Source organism: Kryptolebias marmoratus, linkage group LG3 (genome assembly GCF_001649575.2).
Source record: "Kryptolebias marmoratus isolate JLee-2015 linkage group LG3, ASM164957v2, whole genome shotgun sequence".
Classification (NCBI taxonomy): domain Eukaryota; kingdom Metazoa; phylum Chordata; class Actinopteri; order Cyprinodontiformes; family Rivulidae; genus Kryptolebias; species Kryptolebias marmoratus.
The window spans coordinates 21659786-21682458 of NC_051432.1; the positions used below are offsets into that span (position 1 = coordinate 21659786).

Consider the following 22673-nt stretch of genomic DNA (forward strand, 5'->3'; position numbering starts at 1 on the left):
ATCCATTGATTTGCACATCATTAAAATTGTAAACTTCAATGAAAACAGTACAAGAAGATCAAATGTAATGGATAATAAAACTTGGATTTATTGCTAGCAACATGAAAATGTGAACATTAAATGGAAAAAATGAGTCTCACCATATGCACCACCCTAATCTGTAGTGTGACACATTTTAAAGGCTACAACTCAGTTTCAACATTTGAATAACTAAACACGAGTTTTTTACGATCTTCCCCCTGTCTCCAAAGGTTGTAAAAGAACAAACTACATCACCCGCTGGTGCTTTGACCCCGTGTGACTGCCCTGCCTCTTTAGTTTCTGATGAAGACCCTCACATGCTGTCTAAACTTAGTCTTCTCAGCCACACATCCCATCAGATATGCTAAGCACCTGACACTGGCCTGTCTAGCCATCGCTCCAGTTTTATGTGTGCAGTTTTTTTGAGACAAAGCTTGGTGAGACGTAAAGACTTGCATCTGCAAAAAAAAGAAGAAGACGTATTTCACATAATTTTGATCTTATTAACACCAAAACATGCTCAAAATGCGGAACAATAATAGGAGTTTTGTTGGGGTTTAAGCAAAGAAACATCTTCAGAGGGTAATTTCAAACATTAATTGGTGCAACTGAATCTGACAGAGGATTTTCAGCATGGAGCTCATCTTCTAGCTTGTTTCTGCAGTCATTATAAGGTCTTGTGAACACATTGGCACATCATAAACGCATCATATCATGGCTGTCACTTTTACTCCTACTGAACTATATATGATCTTACAGTAAACATGTGGTCCCGAGATCCCACCTCTGAGCATGAAAAGGAAAAATCCAAACCACGTTGAGCTTGTTTTCTTTCAGAAAATGCAGAATTGAAAACTGAATTTATGACCGAATCTTGCTTTTTTTTCTGTTTAAAGTAATGTATCTTAAAAGACTGATGCAAATGTTTACATATAAGAGAATGTCAAAGCACTTTTATTAGAATGAGTCTATCAAAAAAATAAAGGAATACACAGCTTTATATGCATTATTATGAGACACGTGATTTATTATGTAATACTGCTCATCTCTGATAAACATTTTGGACAAAAATGGATGCTTTTAGTTTCATTCAACACTATGCACGATTTTATCAGAATTTTCTCATTTTATATCATTTTAAACCTCAGGTTTTTCCGGTGATTTGCACAGTCTTAAGTGGACAAGCATGCTGATGGAGGGATTCACTTACACCATTCCAGCTAATGACTCAAAGCTATAAATACAGGAGTCGCCCACAGCCATCCTGATACACACTGTCCTTAAAGACTAATATGGTCTCTTGAGCAGCTGGCACGGTGCGCCAGACACTTCAGACTAATCTTGTGATGACGATAGGGAATATAGGTGTCAAATAAACATCAACCAGGTGTGGAAGGGACCAGTTTAAAAAAGTAACTTTGGATGTGCTTTGTGGATGGGCATGACACGAGAGAGCATTTTATCATATTGTAAATTAATTTGCACGCCCCTGAGAGAAAACAAATTTTATTTAATGTAAAAAAAGCAGCATTTTAGTAAATTAAATTATATTTGTGTTCATGCTTTTTATTTGCACTGTATGTTAAATGGCCCAAATTGGCTCAAGAACAAAACTGAAATGTCTTTTATTCAAACAAAACAAAACTCTCCCGCAGCAGGAGCTTTGATTATGTTTGTCTTTGGGCAGAAAAGTTGATCAAATCAGCGCTGGGAGTGAAATCAGCATTTAAAAAGCATCACTGCTGTAATAAAGAAAAGCCGAAAAACACACTGAGGTTGTTCAAAGCAAACTAGAGAAATTCAAATGCTGAGTTCTGAATGACTTTACTGAAATTTGATGGAGAAGGTGAAAGCTAGCTGAAAGCTAAATGTAGCCAAATGCTAGCTAAAAGCTAAATGTAGCTAAACATTAGCTTAAAGTAAAACACACTATCTAAAAATAGCAAAGCTCTAGCTAAGATGGCAAACAGCTAGATAAAAACTAAAAATAGCAAAAAGCTAACTAAACTCGAAAAGTAGCAAATGGTTGGCTATAAGCCAAAACTAGCAAAAGACTAGCTAAAAATAGCAAAAGGCTAGTTAAAGCAGCATGTTAGCGTAAACTAAAATGAATATTAGCAGAATTAGCATTATCAGAATAGGAATTAGTGGAATTAGCATTAGGAGTAGTACTAGCAAATGTATGCTGAATTTGATTTTTAGGATTTGAGGGATCTTAATGTATTTTAAATTGAATTTCATTTTTGTAAATAAAAGTTAAACTGTTTCAAAAGTTTAAAAGTTACAAAAGCCATAGCAGCCGTCTTCTGAATGAGGTGAATGTTTTCATGTAGCTTTAAACAGTTAAAATAGCCCAAAGTTTGCAGAGGCAGGTGAATTCTGTAAGCGTGTGGGAAAATAAAAGAGGAAAATGAGCAAATCAGCGAAATGTCTGCAAACAGCTTTCCGAAGATTTCATAAAATATTATAAATGCAAACATATTTCATGGCAGTAATTCTGGTTTAAACAGCTGAAGGCTGGAGGTTCTGCTCAGAGTCAGTTTTAAAAAAGGCGCTGAGAGACTTTGATGGAAGATTTTCTTCTTCTTGTTTAAACTTATTTTTTGTACAAACCCACAAATGTTATTTTATGAGAAAAAAAAAATCCCATTTAGCTTCAGTCAGAGGTTTGTGTTGCACCGTAGTGACACTTTTCTCATTAACAGAAATCTGAACTTTCATATCTCAGTTTTCTGCTCAATAACATTTCAGTCTTAAAGAAATGAGGATCATTCTACAACCCTGACAGCTGCTTGATTTTACGTATTTATTTATTTAATTATTGGCACAGTCAGTTTGAATCAATTCAGTCATTTTATTTCCTGTTTATTCGACCAAGTCACAACAAAAGTCACTCACATCGTGGAAACGAGCAGCTTCGGTTCAAATTCATCCCATTTACAGCTCAGTTTAATCCAATCAGACTGACATTTAAATCCAAAACACCCAGCTCGGTTTGACTTCATGTTTGTTTTTAATTTTCAAACTAAATACTAAACTGGGACTCGCTTGCTAATTTGGTTTGTCGTCTTTTATGGAAAAGAACTCAAATGTCAAAATAACTCAGTGGGATAAAATTAAAAACATAGATTTACTGTATTATTCACAATTTTGATGTGTTGCTTTACAAAAAAATAAATAAATAATGGGGCACGTTCAACTTAAATGTGGTATTTTCTCTGTAAATCTAGCTTACTGTTTATCGCGGGGCTCATTCACTAAACTCGCCCGGGGGGCCCAAAGTTTTTCTGTTCAGACTCTGCGGGGCCCGGCCTCACAGCTGTCAGCCTGGTGTGAGGAGCTCAGTGTTTATAGGAAAACCTAATTCTCTCCATTCATCAAACGCATATTTTAGATTTAGAGGTTTATACACAGCCTTTGTTGATACTTGCTGCACAGAAGCGTTGTAGTGGTGAGCCATTTTGTTTTAGAGACTTGTGAAAGCTACATTTCTGTCAGTTTTATCTACTGTATTTAGATAAATTGTTGTCACACACAGATGGGCATCAGTGTGCTCTTTTATTTTTATGGCATCTAAAACTGTGTTTTAAGTGCTAGAGACTGTTAAATTTTTAAAATGCAGAATAACAGTTTAACCCTCACATAAACAGGTAAATTAAAATGTTACAAAAATGATTTTGTTGGTCTTATTTTTTATTATCTCTGAAGTTTTGTGGTTGCTTTAAAATAAGAAATGCAAAATATTTTAGATAAGTTCAAGTTTATTATTAAATCGCATTCAAAAGCAGCTCCTGTTGTTTTTAAATGGCACTTTTTTTCTCCCTTTTTCGACTTTCTGTAAGCTGGGGGTGGGCGCCTCTACCCCATTCAACCCCCACCTCCACCTCACCCTTCAGCAGGCTGGATTCAGCCCGCCAGCCACCACTTGGGAATCACTGGTCTATAGATTAAAATGCAAAGCATCTGCTGTCTTCACGTTTCAACACAAAGCTTTTATTTCAGAGGACTGGACTCTGATATTTGAGTGAAACTTTAACTTTTTCCGTCAGTAAGTAAAGTAAAGAAGTAAAGAAAATTCCTGCTAAAAGGTTTGAAAATAGATAAATAAACAAGAACTCCTTTTAGTTACTGAAAAACATTAAAAGCAAGAAACTGCTTGAGAGAAAAATGAAAATAAATGTAAAAAAAGGAAAAACAGCAGACTTATTTTACAGACTACAAAACTATTGAGTAAGTAAAACAAAATCTGTCATTCAAAGTGTGACAGCTGGATGTAAACTGGGTATAAAATGGCTACAGTTTTTTTTTTTTTAAAGGTAACAACGGAGAAAAAGTTGTAGTTTATGACACGAGAGATTCATTGTCAGGTAAATAAACACACTAAACTGCAAAAAGAACCCAGAAAAGTGTATTTTTCTGTCCGTTACTACATCAAACAAGTCCAACACAACATCATAATGTCTGCATTTTGAATTTTACATCATTTCAAAGCAGCAGCTGACATTTATAAAAACAATGTCTGTTGGTGGATCATGGATTTAGCAAAAATGACTAAAAAGAAGGCAAAAAATACCAAGCAACCACACTGGAGAAGTTCTGAGGACAGTAAAAACATATCTGACACCAACATGATGCAGTGATGATCTATATTGAGGTTCCCTTCAGACACAATAAAATGAGAATAAACACAATTAAACCTTTATGGGGCACATTCGATAGCTGGAGCTTTAATAACACAACAGTAGTCACCATCCACACAGCTGTTCTCCACAATCCAAAGAGGACGGCGTTCTCGCGAAACTTTCACACATTCACTAAGATCAAACGCTGCTCCTCAGACAGAGCAAAGCAACACACGGACCCAATCAGTCGAAGGGAAGCAGCAAATTAGAGGAAGAACTCAGTGAATTTCAGCCTCTGCAGAGCCCCGGCTCTCTGCTGCAGACAGGAGACTGAACGGCTCGCACAGAAACGAACATATAAGAGGAAACAAACCTTGAAAAGTTCCACCTCTGACTCTACGGTCTGCAGAGCTCCTCCATGGTCTGACCTCTGCCCGGCATCTGAGCTCCACGGTCAGTCCTGCCCTTTGACATGAGGACTAACGCCAACACATGTTCGCTGGAAAACCATCACAGCCAGTGGTCTTTACCCTAATGTGAGCGCCGCCGCTTCCCTGGGTTAAACAGGCAGGCAGGGACGAGTGTGATGAAAAGTCACAAGTGTTCAGCATGTGTGTGTGTGTGTGTGTGTGTGTGTGTGTGTGTGTGTGTGTGTGTGTGGGTGGGTGTGGGAACGGGGTTAGACCAACGCACAGGAACAAAACACTTGGCCTTTAGGTAACACTGCTTCCACAGGGAAGTAAAACTGAAATAAGAGTCCGACTTTCCTGATTTAATGATGAATCAAACTGTTCCTGTTTACTCATAACCAAATAGAAACCAAATACAAACCAACATGCCACTCGCTTCATAATAAATAAGTAAAGAGGTCCTGATGGGAAAAGGTTTCCTTTTTTTTTTTGAGTGCTTGACATATTTGCAACAAAAGCTTTATCATTTAAAAATGTCCTCTTGTAAGACAAAACAAACGTGACACCAACTATAGCTGGATCCCCAAAAACATAAATACTTTAGGTATGAGCTGACAAATAAAGTTCATTTAGCATCTAAAACACAAAACAATAATGTTTAATGTTTAAATTCTTAGATCTCATCACACATTTCCAGCTTCAATAACTGTTCAGATTCAGAGTTTGTTTAATTGATTTAACAGCCTGTAGAATTGATCTTTATCTGCTGAAAGCATCGATTTAAAGTCATTTATAAATATGAGAAGAAAGAGGGATAAGCCCAAACAAAACAGCATTTATTTTATTTTATTTTTATGGTAGTTTTGTTGGACAAAACAACTCAAACATCACACACTGAAAATATTACATTTTTAGATTAAGCCTAACACTGTGGAACATTTTTCACAACCTAGAAACATCGGAACTACATAAACAAACCTTTTTTATTTAAATATTTATGTATTTATTAATTAATTATGAATAAAATGTTAGCATTCTAAATGGGACGCCACCAACAACAACCAATAGGAAGCTACTCAAAACATTTATTATTTATATATTTGGAGTTTGAATTGATTGATGAGTGGAAAAAGGCTTTTTTTGTGTAAACAAGTAATTGTTAATTAAGTTTTTGCATTAAATTATGAAATGACTCATTTCAAAACATTTGTTTTTTTCCTTTTAATTCTGTGTCCTATTCTCTTCATTTTATCTTTTTATGCTTTATGAACCTTTAAATTTAACATACTACTACTACTACTACTACTACTACTACTACTACTACTACTACTACTACTACTAATAATAATAATAATAATAATAATAATAATAATGTAGAAACAGTTTGTACCATTTATCAAAGTACCCTTGGTGACAAAAACAGAATTTCACAATGCAATACAAATGAAAACAAACAAATAATAAAGATACAAATAAAACCCACAGGTACACATTTAAAGAAAAAAATGTAATTTAGTGTATGTTTCCGTCGACCTCAGTGAGTGAAGTTTTCTGTAAAGAAGCGTTCGGTAAAGCTCCAGCTCTCAGCTCAAAGTGGAAAACTGGATGAAAAACATCTGCTTTAAAAACCGAAACACACGCAGCTACACAACAGACAAATAAATATAAAAAACAGCCCGATCCACCGGCTGTAGGTGCAAAGAGGTGGAGGTGGGTGGATGTCATTAGTATCAGACTTTATAAGTTGTCTGTTTTATCCTCTGAAGCTTTGTTTCTACATTTTGCTGCATCTTGTTTAATGTTTGATAAAAGTAGCAACTTTTTTTGACTATTAATAATTTAAAATAAGTTATTATCTGTGCCTCGACATCTCTAAAGTCAAAGGTGGGACCCGACACCTAAATCTCACCCCGTAAAACTGATGTAGTTGGACCACAAGAGGAAGAGTTATTAAGATACATACCTCCAATTTGTAGCTTTACTGTAAACCCCAAATTTGTTCAAGGTTTAATGATTTATGTGGATCTTGCTTTCAAAAGGTGTCCTTATGTGATTAATTACTTTCTCCACTGACACAAAAGTAACCTTAATTATTGCACAAATGAGCATTTTATTAATTTAATGCAATGAGTATTTTGTATTGTATTGCTGTAGGACTTTACAGAATTTTCTAAAAACCTTATTATACTTAATCTGTCCCAATGATTTTGGGTCCTTCCTCCCTTTTTGTTATTTGTGATGTTAGTAAAGAACTTCAGCGTCTTTCACCAGAACCCTGCAGCAGATAATCAGTGTGGCACACGCTCCGGTTCTGAAAGGCTTTTTCTACGATCCACTAGATGGTGCCACATAACTGACCCCAGGAGGGCCAACAGGGACCAATCGGGCTGCCATGTGGGGGCGCTCCACTCATTTTTTAGGCCAGAAGAGCTGATGAAAACTGGAAGAATGAAAGTTTAATTGTTTACATTCCCGGGCAGTCATTTACATTTTGTGACTCATAATGAAATGTCACTTTGGTGACGTATTTATGTTTAAAAAACAAAAAGAAAGAGGGGAAAAAAGCATTATAGAAGTGCCATTTATAACCCCTGTTTAGATCTCCACAGAAAGTGAGCGGCTACAGACACAAAAGAGCTCGCTAATAGATGACATTAGCGCCACCTAATAAGGTAAAAACACTTACTAACCATCTACACCTCGGCCTGCACAGTCAACACATAGCCCCCATCAGGCTGTGAGGGATGGCCGATCAGGGCGGGGGGGACGGGGGACGGGTGAGCAAGCAAGCTCAGCTCCCCTTTAGCTCCACATTTGGCTTCGCTGCAAAGAGGGCAGTTCCTGATTTATGGAGCCATAGAAATGGGCGAGGTATCCTGGTCCCAGAGACACAGAATCTGGCCCCTCATAAACCCCATCAGGCCACCCTTCACTTTGATTCATACCACAAAATGGCTAATGATGCTTGTAAAAGAGTCAGATTTATGCTCAGGGTGAGCCCGAAGGTTTCATGAAGTAATATCAAAAGAATTGTGCTTTAACCTTCTGATCTCAGATATAAAATATTAGTTTTCACGCCAGATGTAAAGCAGGTGATTCACTCTCAAACATGCTGGTTTTTTTAGACCCAAAGACGTGCATCTGAGTCCATCAGGTTTATGGTTCGAGAGATAATTGTCTCTAACTGCAGGTTTCACCCATCAGGACGGTGCACAGTGGGATACCGAGGTCACAAAGAAACGAACGGGTCAAAAGGAAGGTCCAAACTTGACAGCTGCGGCCCGACTGGGAACTTTTAGGAGCAAACATGTCCGTCTGCAGGAGAACGCCAATCAAACTCTGCTGACTTGGTGTCCACTTCAGGGTTTTAGAGCAACACCTGTTTGAAGTGTGAGGAATGAAAATATTACTTGAGCCCTGAAGGGAGAGCTCAGATCTTTTGAAGTAAGTTTCTGTGGCAAGGTTATGAACAAATAGTATCTTACCTGTTATAGATAGCTCTTTGAGCAACCTCAGTTTGGAAAAACTACAGTTTAATTCAGACTAAGTCAACGAGCTAAGGGCTAGACCGAGGTGGACTGGTGTCGTATAAAAACACCTCCAATTTATTGATTTATTTCTTCTTCACAAAAGGTTCTGTTTGAAAAATTTCACACCTTATATGGTTATTCTGGCAGAATTATTCTGATTTTCTGAAGGAAGTGCCTCAGGTTTTACTGGGAGTGCTACAGCTAGCTGCTGCTGCGATTTACACAATTAAATAACCTCAGGATAACAATGATGTAAAGGTTTATAAATTAGTGGTTGTATAAAGTGCTTTATTGTTTTCTGAACTCAACTCAGTTTCATTCATAAAACCCTTTTAAATCCAGACGTGCTTAACGACAACAAACAAAGCAAATAAATATAAATCAAGCAAGCCTGAACAAAACTAATAACATAACATAAAAAACACAAAAGAATAACAATAAAATAACATTTTGTATAAAACTAAAGAAATTGCTTGTTTGCAAAAAGCATTGAATGACTGCTGAAGAAATATATTTTAAAGTCATAGCATCTCCAGAATGAACTGAACGATTCGATACATAAATAGCTAAATTAGCACGAAGTATGCAGAAGTAGCTGGATTGCAAAACAACGTACAGCAAAAAAACAACCAAACAAACAAACCCTAATTAGTGAACAATAGCATGAATGTTGAGTTGGCATTTACAGTCCTGCTCACCATTATTGGCACCCATGAAGTTTAAGTACATATAATGGAATATTTACTGAAGGAAATTCATCAAGTGAAACAACATTTTATTGCTGATAGCTTGTGCTTGATGCAAAACAGCAAATGATCAAAAACATTTAAAAAGATAAACATTATGAGGAAAACAAAGAAAAACATAATTTTTACCATGCCAATGGTATTGGCACCCTTTGCTGCAATCAATATGAAAACCTAATTTGCCTCACCTGTTGCAAATCACACATAAAGATCACTTGTGATAAACTGCCTCCACACATATGACATGAATTAACCACTCAGCTATGCAAATCATGAAGGGGTGCCAATAATGGTGAGCAGGACTGTATAGTATTTTTAATAATAAATTCAGAAGTTCACAGGAAGTGCAGAAAAGCTAAAACAGGACAGTTATGATTTCAGTGCCTGTCAGGATTCTGAGCTGAGCGTTAGTTAATTTTTTGGACAGCGAGCTAAAATGGTGTCACGGTAAAGCCTCCAAGTGATGAAGGCATTCTTCTTGAGGGAGTGTGTTTCTGATTTTGTGTTACAAAGATGGACAAATGTAGTTTTGGAGACTTGTTCAATATGTCAAATTACAGGACAGGTTTTTGTCACAGAGCTATGAGAGGTTGTTGGAATTCAATTAAATCTAAATTTTAAGTCAGCAGGAATTTACACTGGCTTTCACTTCACTCTGACCAGAAATAAAACAAAATTAAAGTCCATTTCTACTAACTGAGGTCATCCAGAGTCATTTATATCTACAACTAATATTTCATAATGTCTTCATTTAAACCAGGGGTGTCCAATCCTGGTCCTCGAGGGCCACTATCCTGCATGTTTTACTTGTTTCTCTGCTCCAACACAGCTGATTTAAATCAGTGAGTAATTAACAGGCCTCTGCAGAACAAGAAGAGGTAATTTAACCACTGAATCAGCTGTGTTGGAGCAGAGAAAACAAGGAAAACATGCAGGATAGTGGCCCTCGAGGACCAGGATTGGACACCCATGATTTAAACCATTTATCATTATAAAGGCTTTCGAATGATAACAATTATGTTTTTATGTTTATTTAATTAATACATTTTTTACCACAAGGGTCAAACTGATATAACTTTTTATGTTTTCTTTTAGAGTTTTAGTCACAGTGTCAGAATATCTATCAACAAAAAGCAGCTTTATACAAAAGTTTCACAAAAAACATTTAGTTTTGAACGTTAACGCGGTATAAAATGACAAACATACCAGCTGAACACAATCAGCAGTTTAACAGTTGAACAGTTTATCAGGTCGTTCCTCGTTTCCGGCCTATCAAATGTTTAGCTGCCGGTTTTTAATGAAAGTCTGCCGACAGAGCTGAGAAAAGCCTCTCGGCTACCTGGGGATCTGCTGACACCGAGTGTCAAACTGGGTGCTGAGAGCTCAGGGCCAAGTGTCAGAGGCTCCACCGTTTCTTGGACTTTGTACAAAATGACACAAGAAACTGGCTTGAATCCTCCAAAAACAAAAAATAAAACACAGATAAAAAAATAAAGGATGGCAGCCTGGTGAATTGTGTCAACAGCAGCCACAGCCAGAAGGAAGCAGCTCCTTCTCTCTTTAAGAGTTTCAGTCTAAAGATGCTGCGTAAAGTAAATGAAGGAAATGTTTGTGATATGGAAATTTGAGGCCAGGAACTGTCACAAGACTCAGGGGTGAAGTAATGTGAGAGGTGGGGGGAGGATTGTGTTGGCTTTGACCAACCACTTTCTTTTTTTTTTTTTTTTTTTTCTGCTGCTCTGAAATGGATATTTATAACCGCTGCCCGGGTGCAGACAGCAGACTTGGTTTTGCTGTGCTGCGACACATTTAAAGTGTGAATGTTTGCTCGATGAAATTCTGTTTACAAATATAAATGTAAAAAACAAACAAACACTGAAGTCTGCACATTTCCACGGGCACATGAGTAACTTCTCCTCCAGAGTTGGGACCGTCTAACTGGAGTCTTCCTGTTCTGCGGTCAGCAACATCGGAGCTATATCGGTGAACGTGGTGACGTAGCAATGATTCCCACACCCGCTCTCTCCAGTCCTACCTCACTCCCACTCTACAGCAGCTCTGTCCAAAGCAAGCATTTATTTTCACCATCTGTCACTACTGTCATGCACACAAATACCAATCACACCCAACTGCATCGTCCCGCTCACCAGCTTTCCAACCAATGGCAGCGCAGCTCTCCTGTTACTCCTCAAGAAGTGATTTATTGCTTATTTATTATTTAATTGTCAAATTTTTTTTATGGATCTTAAGCAAAGGCAGTTATTGGGACAGCACTAAGTCCAAAACAAATATTTCCAAGGGGACAACAAAATATATTGTTTCTATTAAACCGTATTTTATCATGTTTTTTAATAAAGGTGCCAACACATATCAGCATTGAGGCACCCTCAACACTATTCTGTTAATCCTGGATCTTGTTGCACAGCTTTGAAATAAAACGTGCAAAGCATTCGTCAAAACAAGCGAATCAATTAGGAGCAGCGTGCTGGGATGTTTGGAAGCGGTACGTCGTACAGCCTAAACAGAACTTGCAGAAAACTGTAAGAAAAAAATGGGATTTCAGCTAAACAGATAAGAAAACCCAGGCCACTTTGGAGCTCTATAACTCAGGCAGACTTTACACTACAACAATCATTCAAAGTTCAAATTGCTCACAGTAACCTAAAATGTACATGTCTGAATTGGTGTTTTGATATTTATTACTGTTTCTATGTAATTGCAGTTTAAGTTTTATGATATTTACATATTTTTTCCACAGACTGTTCAACTCAAGGTTGAAGCCACACACAAACTTTTGAGCTGTCTAAAATGTTCAGATCTTTTGTGAATGAACTTTTCTTACTCTTCTTATTTATACATCAAAACGTAGGCATTTTTGTCCCCTTTCACCCAATGTGTCACTCACTGCTGTATGACTTATGGCTTTCTCTCAAAGTTGCCCAGATCACAGCCACGCTTCCACAGATTCAGTCATACTTCAGCTTGGAAACATTCCCTTCAAAACTGGAAGCAAATGGTCATTTTCAATAATTGTCAAATCTCCTCCATAAATTGTTGTGGAGACCCAGAAATCTACATGTGTGACCATCAGAGTCTTCAGCCGCTCACTGTTAAAATATTTCTAACATCTGTACATTTAGTTTACTTTAGTTTAGTTTATCTTAGCTCATATTTTAGATATTGTTAGATTATTAGATTCCTAATTGTTGTTTAGTTCAGTTTTAACTTTATCCTGATTTCATTTAGATTATTTTAGCTACTATTTTGACTATCTTAGCTCATGTTTAGATATGTTTAGTTTCATGACTTTATTTAGATTATCTCATATTTCATTTAGATTATACACAATTGATGTTTTTTATTCTGTATTTCTATACTTTATTTTGATGTTTTTTTTTATCTATATTTGATTCTGTTGTTGTTTCTGTGTTGTACAGCACCTTGGATCGCCTTGTTGCTGAAATGTGCTATATAAATAAATTTCACTTCACTCCATCTGACTTAAAGTTTTCCCACAGCGACTGTTTGTCTGAGGCTTATTTTTCAGTCTGTTTTTTGTCTGCCTGTCATTCATTTAGCGGTCAGGGAGTGACAGACACAGGTGTGTGGTTACCATGGTGACTATAATGAGCCACTGGCAGCAGCTCTGACATTATTTTTTTTTAAATCTTGGTTCTTTTTGCTCTTCTTCAGTCCAGTCATGAAATGTAGGTATTTTTTATTAGCTTAGATTCTTACAAAGTTAATGTTAAAAGTTTGTGCCAAATTTCTTCAGAAATATTATGATTTTTATTAGCCTTCATCCTTCCTGATTTAACTTAATTTACTTTATTTATACATAATGTAACACAGATGCCATCTCTTTTAATTTTGTGCTAAAATTCAACTCCAACAGCACGCTGGCTGAGATAAATTCTCCATAAAATCTGCCGAATAACACTTTGCTCATTTTTTACAATATTGGAAATGAATTGACACGGTTGTCTCAGATGTTTCACGGCGCAGGACAGAGCAGTAACGATGATAGGCTTGTTCGGGGATGAGACAACAGATGGAAAAAACATTAAGAGGGAAACGGTCAATCATGCACACATCCACACATGCTGGATATGAAACGGTGAAATCCAGCCATATGGCTCAACACGTCTCATCTCAGGAAGCTGCTGGCATCGCCGGCTGCTCAAATAACAATTATTCCAAATGAGCCCAAACATCCAGGGCGAGTCGACTTCACAACTTCTCCAACAGCTGCTTCGACGGACCCTTCAAAGCTCCAGACATATGAAAATAATAAAAGAAAAATGGTTTGTTTAAACTCCAACGTGGGACAGAGACCCTGGAGAAAGCCAGTGAGCAGAATGGGTTGGCCATGCCATGACTGATGACCGTCAGGGGATTCTTTAAGGGCCTTTTTATTCAAATATCATACATGAACAAAATATAAAATAAGAATTTATCTCATCTTTTATCATTTTTTGTGGCTACAAATATAAAAAGTGCGGCTCCATGTTTATCGCCTCTCACTAACGATGAAAGGGCAAAAAGATTTACAACTCATTACCATTCGGAGTCAACCACATTCAAGATGGCGGCCACAGCTAAGTGATCTTGGCATACAGAAAAATGCCTATAATTCAGCCATTTTTACAGATATTGAGCTGAAGTTTGGTGTGGGAGTAGCTGAGGCTGATCTCCAACAGACACTCCAACAGCTAAACGATCATGTGAGAGCTGTTTTTAAAACACTGTCCATCTGTTAGCAAAATATCTCATGAACCATCGGACACATTTTAATGAAACTCTCAGAAAGTAACCACTGGGTGTACATCTGCAACTCATTGGCTTTTAGAGTCAACCCTAATCGAGATGGGCACCACAGCTTATTGAGCTTAGCCAAAAGAAAAGGGTATAACTTCATTAAATTTACAGATGTTGAGCGCGAAGATGTGACGTGGTAGCTGAGAGTCATCCTCAACACCTTATCAGACCTCGCTCTGTTGTGAAACTGTGCAGGACGTCATCAGAGGATGAGCTTAGTTTTAAACTCTGGCCACTTTCCTTCAAGGACTGAAGACTTAATTAGTTTTGCTTTTAAATCTTTGCTTTTAAAGCTTATTTTTAGCAGAAAAGTTTTGTCTGTGCGTTTAACATAACTAGGACATCACTGTTTTAATTTATTATTTGTTTGCATACATTTGTATAGAAGCTTAAGGGGACATCAAAACAAGCCTTATTTGCTATGTTTGCTTCTAGAAGCTGTGAGTCGATACATTTAAACCACACAGGCTGTTGGAGACTGCAGAGCTTTATCTGAGCTGAAGATAAGAACGTTTTCTCATCGTTTTTTTCTGTCTGCGGCGGTGGAACCCGCTCAGCAGGGAGGCAGGAAGCTCAGCTATCTTCATACCGATGACAGCTGGAGCTGAGCTGTCCCAGAGCCACACACAGAAACATGGCTGCAGTTTTATGTTTTGAACTGATCGAACACATTGTTGCCGTGTGATAAAGTTGAACTGGAAAGAGTTCTTGCTAAACGTTCAGTTAAAAGCCTAATGTGTAAAACGTTTTTTTTTTTTTTCTGTGTTAAAGAGGAAGTCAGCAGCCACGTCCTTTCCTCTCCCCCTGTGGTGTCATTGATTAGCTGGGGATTTATTTGGCAGAAAGCTCTTTGGTATGGATTTTCACCTTGTGATGACAAACAGGAACCCTCCACATCCTTCTCCCTCATCACGCTGGGTATTTTAGGTGGCCCATTAACATGCCTGATTTCTAATCTGTTCCTCAGACTGTCGGGTATGCTCTCTATATTTCTCCTCTTTGAGCATCGACACTTCTTTCTGAGCTGCTTTGATTTTTTTTAAACATGCCCTCCACATCCTTCTCCGTCATTCATGCCTGACACTTGATGATAGATGGTTTTCTGGCTGACAGCAGGACCCAGGGACAGAATGTTCTCATATCATTGTTTCTGTCTGAGAGCAGGCACCAGGAAGCCAAACAGGGAAGGATTAAAGTTACATCACTTAAAACTTGTCTCTGACAGGTTGTGCTTGTTTTTAAATGGTTATTTGTCTTTTGGAATGTGGAAAAATAAGATCAGGACTTCAAGTTTGTTCACTTTTTAGTCCAATATGAGTGATCCTGATGTCAGGATAAAAGCTTAGATCATTTAAAGTGGGTTTTTGTGGAAAGGTTATGAGCAAAGAATATCTTACCTGTTGTAGGTAGCTGTTTGATTGACCACGATTTGGTGAAATGATGAGAAAATAGGGAATTATCCTTTCTATAAAACATTAAAGTCTAATTATTAAACACTAAAGACATGTTGCATGTTAAGCACTTTTTAGTCAATTTGTTCTATCATGATGATGATGATGATGATGCATTACTTGACCCAGATTTTGTTGTGTAATGTTTGTCCACATGCCTTTTTACATGACTCATCCTGCACCTTAAATATTCAAAATTATAAACCTTATCCCGAGCCTCCTGCTGCTCTGCACTGCTGGACACTAATCAGTACTTAAGTTTAAGAGGAAGTCTATTTTTGTCACTAAAATCCTATAAAAAAAACTATAACCCTGGATAAACAAATACGTTTTTAAAGGTTTTATGGAGCTACAAGGAAAACTAGAGGCACGTTTAAATACAGAACATCTCTTGAGCATCATTTATCAGAGGTCAGTGAAAGTTATCTGTGTCTTGTTGGATAAGGACATTTAGGACAGTCAAAGTTCATCCTCGGATGTTGCACTTCCTGCAGAGAAACATGAACTTGTTAAGCTGAACTAAAGTTAAGGTGTGTCATTGTTTCATGCTTGTCACTTTCAGTTGTTAGGCCACCATTTTACTTTGGGTTAAAGTGATTTTATGGGTTCAAATGGCAACAGTTAAATGGTCTTACGCTCTCATGGTTTCCATTTCAGCCATAAATGGATTTCAATAAGACTACCCTGTATTATGTTGAGGGGAGTCAAATGTTATATATAATTCCTTAAAACGTGATGCTGAGTGATCCAGACTGGGTGTGACGAGTTGGGAATAAGAAAGGCATAGGAAAGTCACATCAGCACAGGAAATTTAAATTTAAATATTTTTCCTGCAGTTTAATTTAACAGCTTTAGTTTCATTAGAGAAATGTTACGGTGGGATTAGGAGGAACTTAATCACTGACCAACTGCCTGTCAGTTCAGTGTATCGTGTTCATTAACATTAAATAAACACAATTCATAAATTTCATTTTTATGTTCCCAGCTGAATTCAAAACACTTATTGAAAAAAATACTAATTTATATATGTCACTAATTGTCACTATAATTGTCTATAATGGTGTGAAAACTGCTTTTGGAAAGTGCTTTTTCTCAGGTGGAAATGTTTTCTCATGAGAATCCTTCTCCCTAATGCGAAATGAAACGGGAGAGGAATTTTTTGAGGTTAATGGGTAACTTTAGCTGAAGTGTTTCAGCAAAAACAAAATTCCTGCCCTGCAGAAGGTTTCCCTCACAAGACCGCCCAAGAGGCAGATGTTGGCTTGCAAGAAAAAAAAAAGTTAATCATGTTAAAGTGACAATTTGCAGAAATAACGTTAAACAACGTGACATATATGTAGCAGAAAGTGCACGGAAGGCTCAAGAAATGCCAAGAGTCGAATGAGGAAACAGAGAAGTTGTGGAAAGTCAAGGCCTCAATGGTGCCAGTGGTCATCGGATAACTCGGGGCTGTGACCCCCAAACTGGAAGAGTGGCTCCAACAGATCCCAGGAACAACTTCAGAGATCTCTGTCCAGAAGAGCACAGTCCTAAGAACAGCTAAGATACTGAGGAAAACTTTCAAACTCCCAGGCCTCTGGTAGAGGACTTGTGCTTGAAGTGAAAGTGGAACCAGGTGTTTTATACATACAGTATATAATATCCCAAAATTTACTAAAACATCACAGGTTTAATATTCATTAATTCATAGATTTAATGATCAATGGTCAAGATGCCCCTTCTTTGTTGGTTCGTCTTGCTGCTGTTACTTCTTAGAGAGTATAGAGATGTGTCTATCTTTCCACAGAGTAGCAACAGCCTTCATTTATCTTGACACGGGACTGTGAGGGAACCTGTTCTCAGCTGTCAATAAGGCCACATAATATCAGCTGTCACACAATCAAGACCCAAAACTCCACCGTGAATATCACACATTGCTATCCATTACCGCTGGTGCAGACTGTATTACAATTGCTGAGTTGTTAAGATATATATCAGCTCTAACTGAAAGTGACCCTCCATCCCACCCTCCTCAACTCAAACCCAATTTAGGTGTGAGAAGAGCCGAAGGGGGAGCCGGAGAGGTGGCATGTCTGATAATTTATTAATTGCCCACCTGGTGCTCTTCATATAGCTAAATGTATTGAGGACAACTTACATCAGACTTTATCCCAAATTTCCCTTCATCCCAGATGGAAAAAAACCAGGAACGAGTCAAAAAGCATCAGGAGTTGCATTTACTGCATATCCAACAGGATTTTAAGACAAATGTCCAAGCTTCTTCAGGGTGCCCCTTATTGCCACATACATACATAAAGCATGATAGGTACTAAACTCAGATATTTAAGGTCAGATGAGGTAAAGTTATGTCTTTGCTTTGATGGAAAAATCTCAATGTCCACTGCTGCCCCTAAATCTGGATCCACAAGGCAGGCAAGATGATACACATAAAAGCTGCTTTTAGAAACCAGACATGTGGTTTTAATGTCCAAACCGAGTTGGTTTGTGCACATTTTACTCTCAAATGATGATCAGTGCATTGATGAAACTTGATTTAAGGACCATATTAGTAAAAGAGATAAAAAGCCAGTCCAATGATTGAAAAGTTCTAAATTATATTTCTTCTAAATTTATAAAAATAAATCAAATAATTACAAATGTGTTTGGGGAAGGTTGTGACTACACACATACAATAGATAAATGGTAGGATAAATATCAATTTTTGCTTGTGTTTTTCAGCAGGTTTGTCAGCAAAGGTTGAGTTCAGATTGTTGAGTTATTACACTCCTGTATCCAACACGAGTGGAGAAACCTTTGCTTTGAAAAAAACATTTGATCCGTCCCTAAATGTTGTGTAAGAAGGAACAGATTGAGCCACTACTGAGCATTTCCATTACATCTCCTAATTAAAAAAACTTGCATTTATTGAAGGAATGCTCATCGCTGGGCTGCTTTTGATGCCAGATTTAAACTGAGATAATTAATGTTAAGAAAAGATGGAGTTGTAACCTTGAACGAATGACTCTCAGCTACTACCACATCAAAGTTCAGCTTAATATCTGCAAACTTGACTGAATTATAGCCATTTTTGGGTTGGCTAATGTCAATTAGCTGTGGCAGCCATCTTGAATTGAATTAACTCTAAAACCTAGTTATTTGCAGAGGTGCATCCAGTGATTACCCTTTAAAGTTTCATTAAATACCATCCAGTGATTCGTGAGACATTTTACTCTAATAGTTTTTGGCAACATTTTAAAAACACATCTCAAGCGATCAGTTGCTCAGGCTACGCTTTGGGAACAACACTCAGCTACAAGCACACTAAACTTTAGCTCAGTTTCTGTAAAACTGTGTGAGTAGTAGTCATTTTTGTGTGCTAAAATTGCTTAGCGGTAGTGGCCATCTTTAATGAGTGTGACTCCAAAGGTTGATCAGTTGTAGATGTGCATCCAATGATTTATTTCTGAGTTTATTTGAAATTTATCCTCGGCTTTATGAGATATTTTGCTAAAGCTACAGACAAACGAACACACACATGCACATATGCACACAAGCACACACACATCACTCTTTCACCTTTAGGTGATAATAAAATAGGGTTTTAGTTGATCAATTACGTCCTCATGCAAAGTGTCTAAGTCAATATGAGTGCTGAGGTTTAAAAACTAATAAAAATTGTCCTTCAGGAGCAGTTGTAAACAACAATCCTGCATCTAAAGAAAACATCTCTTGAGCTCCTCCTTGGGGAAGCTCGTAAACACTTATATTTATGAGCTCATTGGTTGGACACCAAACTTGGACGAGTATCACTAAACTGGGTCAAATCACTCCACACAACACCCCACACCAGTCTTTAATTATCTCATGTATTTAAAGTACTTGTGATCAGCTTGCATCATTGTTCTAACAGCTACAGTTTGTTAACCTTTTACTCTTTTTTTATCAACTTAACTTTTCTCTAGTTGTTGCCCGATGTCGCTGAAACTGTTAACCTTGAGGGAAAACGATCTCAGCCGCGTCAAATACCAATCTATTATCGATATCAGCCCCGGGTCAAATATTCCCTTCGCTAAAGGTCGACCTGCCAATATTAGGTAACTTACTTATGTAAGAAGATAAAAAGAGAAAACTGAAAAAATACTGTTACTAAATGTGTAAAACGTGCCTCATAAAACCCTAAAAATGTGTGCAAATGCATCTGCCAGTTGTACAAGTAGTCATAGTAAGCGTACAGATGATTGCCTCTTCTACATTGGATTAAATCATTTTAACATTTGTCACAGTTATGAGAAGACTTGACATCATATTGACCCATTAATGCATCTAAAGCCTGCATCAGCCGACTCTTTGTCTTAATGGTCAGATGGATATATAAACATTTTCTTGGGCCAAAATAGTTTGCAAACACAATCAGAGGTCATATTTCACACGGAGATAATTTATCTGGTGATTATTAGCAATCATAATGCAGGTAATTATCATTCTTTGACTCTGCTCACATTACATGGGGTTTCCCTCTTTAGCACCCTCTCTTTAAATGGCTCGTAGGCCAAGCCTGACGGTTCTTTTAATAGGGACCTCAACGTGATGGTAAATTAAGGGCTTTCAAGAGGCTGACGGTTGGTTTCCTGTTCTGGTTCAAAAAAAGACAACTTTGTTGATCAGGATGCAAACACTTCACATCCTACACTTACACGAGCTCAGGGTTGCATTAAACTGAAAGGATAGCTGCATCAAATCTGCCTTTAAAGGTGGCTGAAACCATACAGCCGAGCTTCAATCAGCACAGCGTCACAACTTTTAATATTTAATATATTTTCCTGTGTGTGTGTTTATTTGACTGCCTGCTACTAAAGATAACATGAATCAGTGGATAGATTGCAAAAAAATCTCAGAAAGTACATCTACATCTACAAATAATTAACTTTTAAAGCCAACCCAATCCAAGTTGGGTGCCACAGCTAAATGACCTTAACAGACACAAAAATGGCTATAATTCAGTCATCTTTACAGATATCGAGCTGAAATTTGGTGTGTTCGTAGCTGGAAGTCACCTCCAACACATGCTCAGAGCAGAAGATCTTTGCCTAAAAGGTTTCCCTTAATTGTCAGAGTCAACCCTATCTGTATGTTGGAAAAATACCTCACGAACAACGAAATAAATTACAGTAAAAGTTTCTGAAGGTAATTATTGGAGGTTCATGAGGTTCATCTAGTTTATGAAAGAAAGATGAGATGTTTCATACAATAGTTTCTACTGAATGCACCACTGGCAGCGCTTTGCCTTGTGAAAATACTAATTAGCCTCAGAATCACCATATAAAAATGTGTGAAGATGGGAGTGTTTTTTTTGTTTTTAGGTGAATATATTTACTGTGAGTCATAAAGGTAATTCATGAGTGGGTTTAAAATACACACTGTGGAGGTTTAGACCAGGAACCTCAGTAAAATAATCTTCAGTTGGAGGACGGCCATGCTTGTTCAGGCCTTGGAAAGAAATCCACTTCTGTTTTCTCTCAAAGAATAAACCCAACTTAGAGCAGCGGCCTCATATAAACTACAGAGGTCACTGGGAGAATGTGAAGTAAAGTGAGAAGCATTCGGCATTCACAGTGTGTCTTCACAGAAAATGCAATTAACCAAATCTAATTTCTGACGTTTTAGTGAGCGTGTTTGAGTGAGCGCCGTGTGTGTGACAGAGGTATACGATACGCTTGATTTCCTGCATCATGGCCACCATTCGGGACATATGGGTGAAAGGAAAATGCCTTCGGCGTGACAACACGTGCTACAGTCCCCCCCTGGGCTCAGCTGTTGGTGCTGGCCGTACAGAGGGGAGCAGAGTGGGACCTAAAACCAGAGGGGGGTGGGGGTTATATATGTCATTCAGACACCCGTACACCCCCCCACCTCGCTGTCAAACCTTTAGGACAACATGCATTCAGTACATTCTCCAAATTCATAGCTCAGGCAGTCCATCGAACCGTACGTGTGAAGTATGACCTTGTGTTTCATTAGCCGTAAAGCAAAGTGGTTTCAAACACAGATATTTCTTATTTGGGAGAACTTAAAAGCTACTATAATTAATAATTAATCCACTCTTTTGAGAGTTTTCCTGATTAAAATATCTTTCAACTAAAATCATGCCACGTACCACCTGCATTGTCTTACTCGGACACAGTTTTCTGCAAATGCTTTTGGAAAAAACAAAGCAAACAAACAAAAATAAATCCCTCCTGCACGACCTAAAGGTGGAAAAGCAGTCTGAACTGAGGAATGCGGAGTAGCATGTGCCTTTAATCCTCCGTCTTTCCTCCTTTTATCTTGAACACGTAACAGTAAATGGCTGACTGAGGCGCAGAGGCCTCCTACCCGTGTTTACCTTGACGGAAGAAAATAGAACAGCAGCAGAAGCACCGCCACAGTCCAAAAACAGCATCTGACTCACCTATGACTCATGAAATCAATTGTGGGGATTATCAGGGCTGCATTTATGCAAAAGTGCCCACACACACTTAATGGATAAAAAAAAAACCTCAACTGAATATTTTTCAGGTCGTTTCTTCACCTTTTGATACCAAAAGACCTTTGCTGCTTCAGAAATTTGAATGTAATTTCAAGGTCACACTGTTTTAAAAATGCTTCATGTTAAATGTATTAGCATGCAAAGCAAGCAGATAATGTTGGCAATAAAGGATAATAATACTGGCCGACACTGATGTTGCCTTTTCTTCCAGAAATCCAAAATGGCCCACACTTTTATACACTTTTCAATCAGTTCTGCAAAGCACTTTATGATGCTTCTCCTTCACACACACCCACACACACTCATACAGTGCTTTTTATTGAATATTTAGACTTTCTAAAATATTCTCACTCATACTCCACTGAGCATGTTGAGGTCGGTGGGGAGGTTTTGTGTCGTGCCAAAAAAAGACTTCAGCCTTCAGTAAGGAGTGGGGATTGAACCCAAAACCTCCAAGTGGAACATGTGCCCCTTTTATTTATTTTGTTTTTTCTCCATTGTATCCACACAGAAACAGCATTTTAGGAGCTCCAAATGGCATTTTTTTGAAAGCTGGTTCCAGAGTAAGAG

The 22673-nt window shown here is 37.8% G+C and overlaps 1 protein-coding gene across 2 annotated transcripts in view; it reads right to left on the bottom strand.

The window, feature by feature from the left end:
- The window catches only part of rbm20 (RNA binding motif protein 20), a 48833-nt gene that overhangs the window by 19188 nt on the left and 6972 nt on the right, over positions 1-22673 (bottom strand). The window contains exon 1 of one of the 2 annotated variants that reach the window (XM_037974917.1): positions 5017-5189. The exons of the other annotated variant lie outside the window; for it this stretch is intronic. The gene's annotated coding sequence lies outside the window, so the exon portion shown is untranslated. Of the gene's footprint in view, positions 1-5016; positions 5190-22673 lie in introns of those variants that run through there. 2 annotated transcript variants of the gene reach the window in all.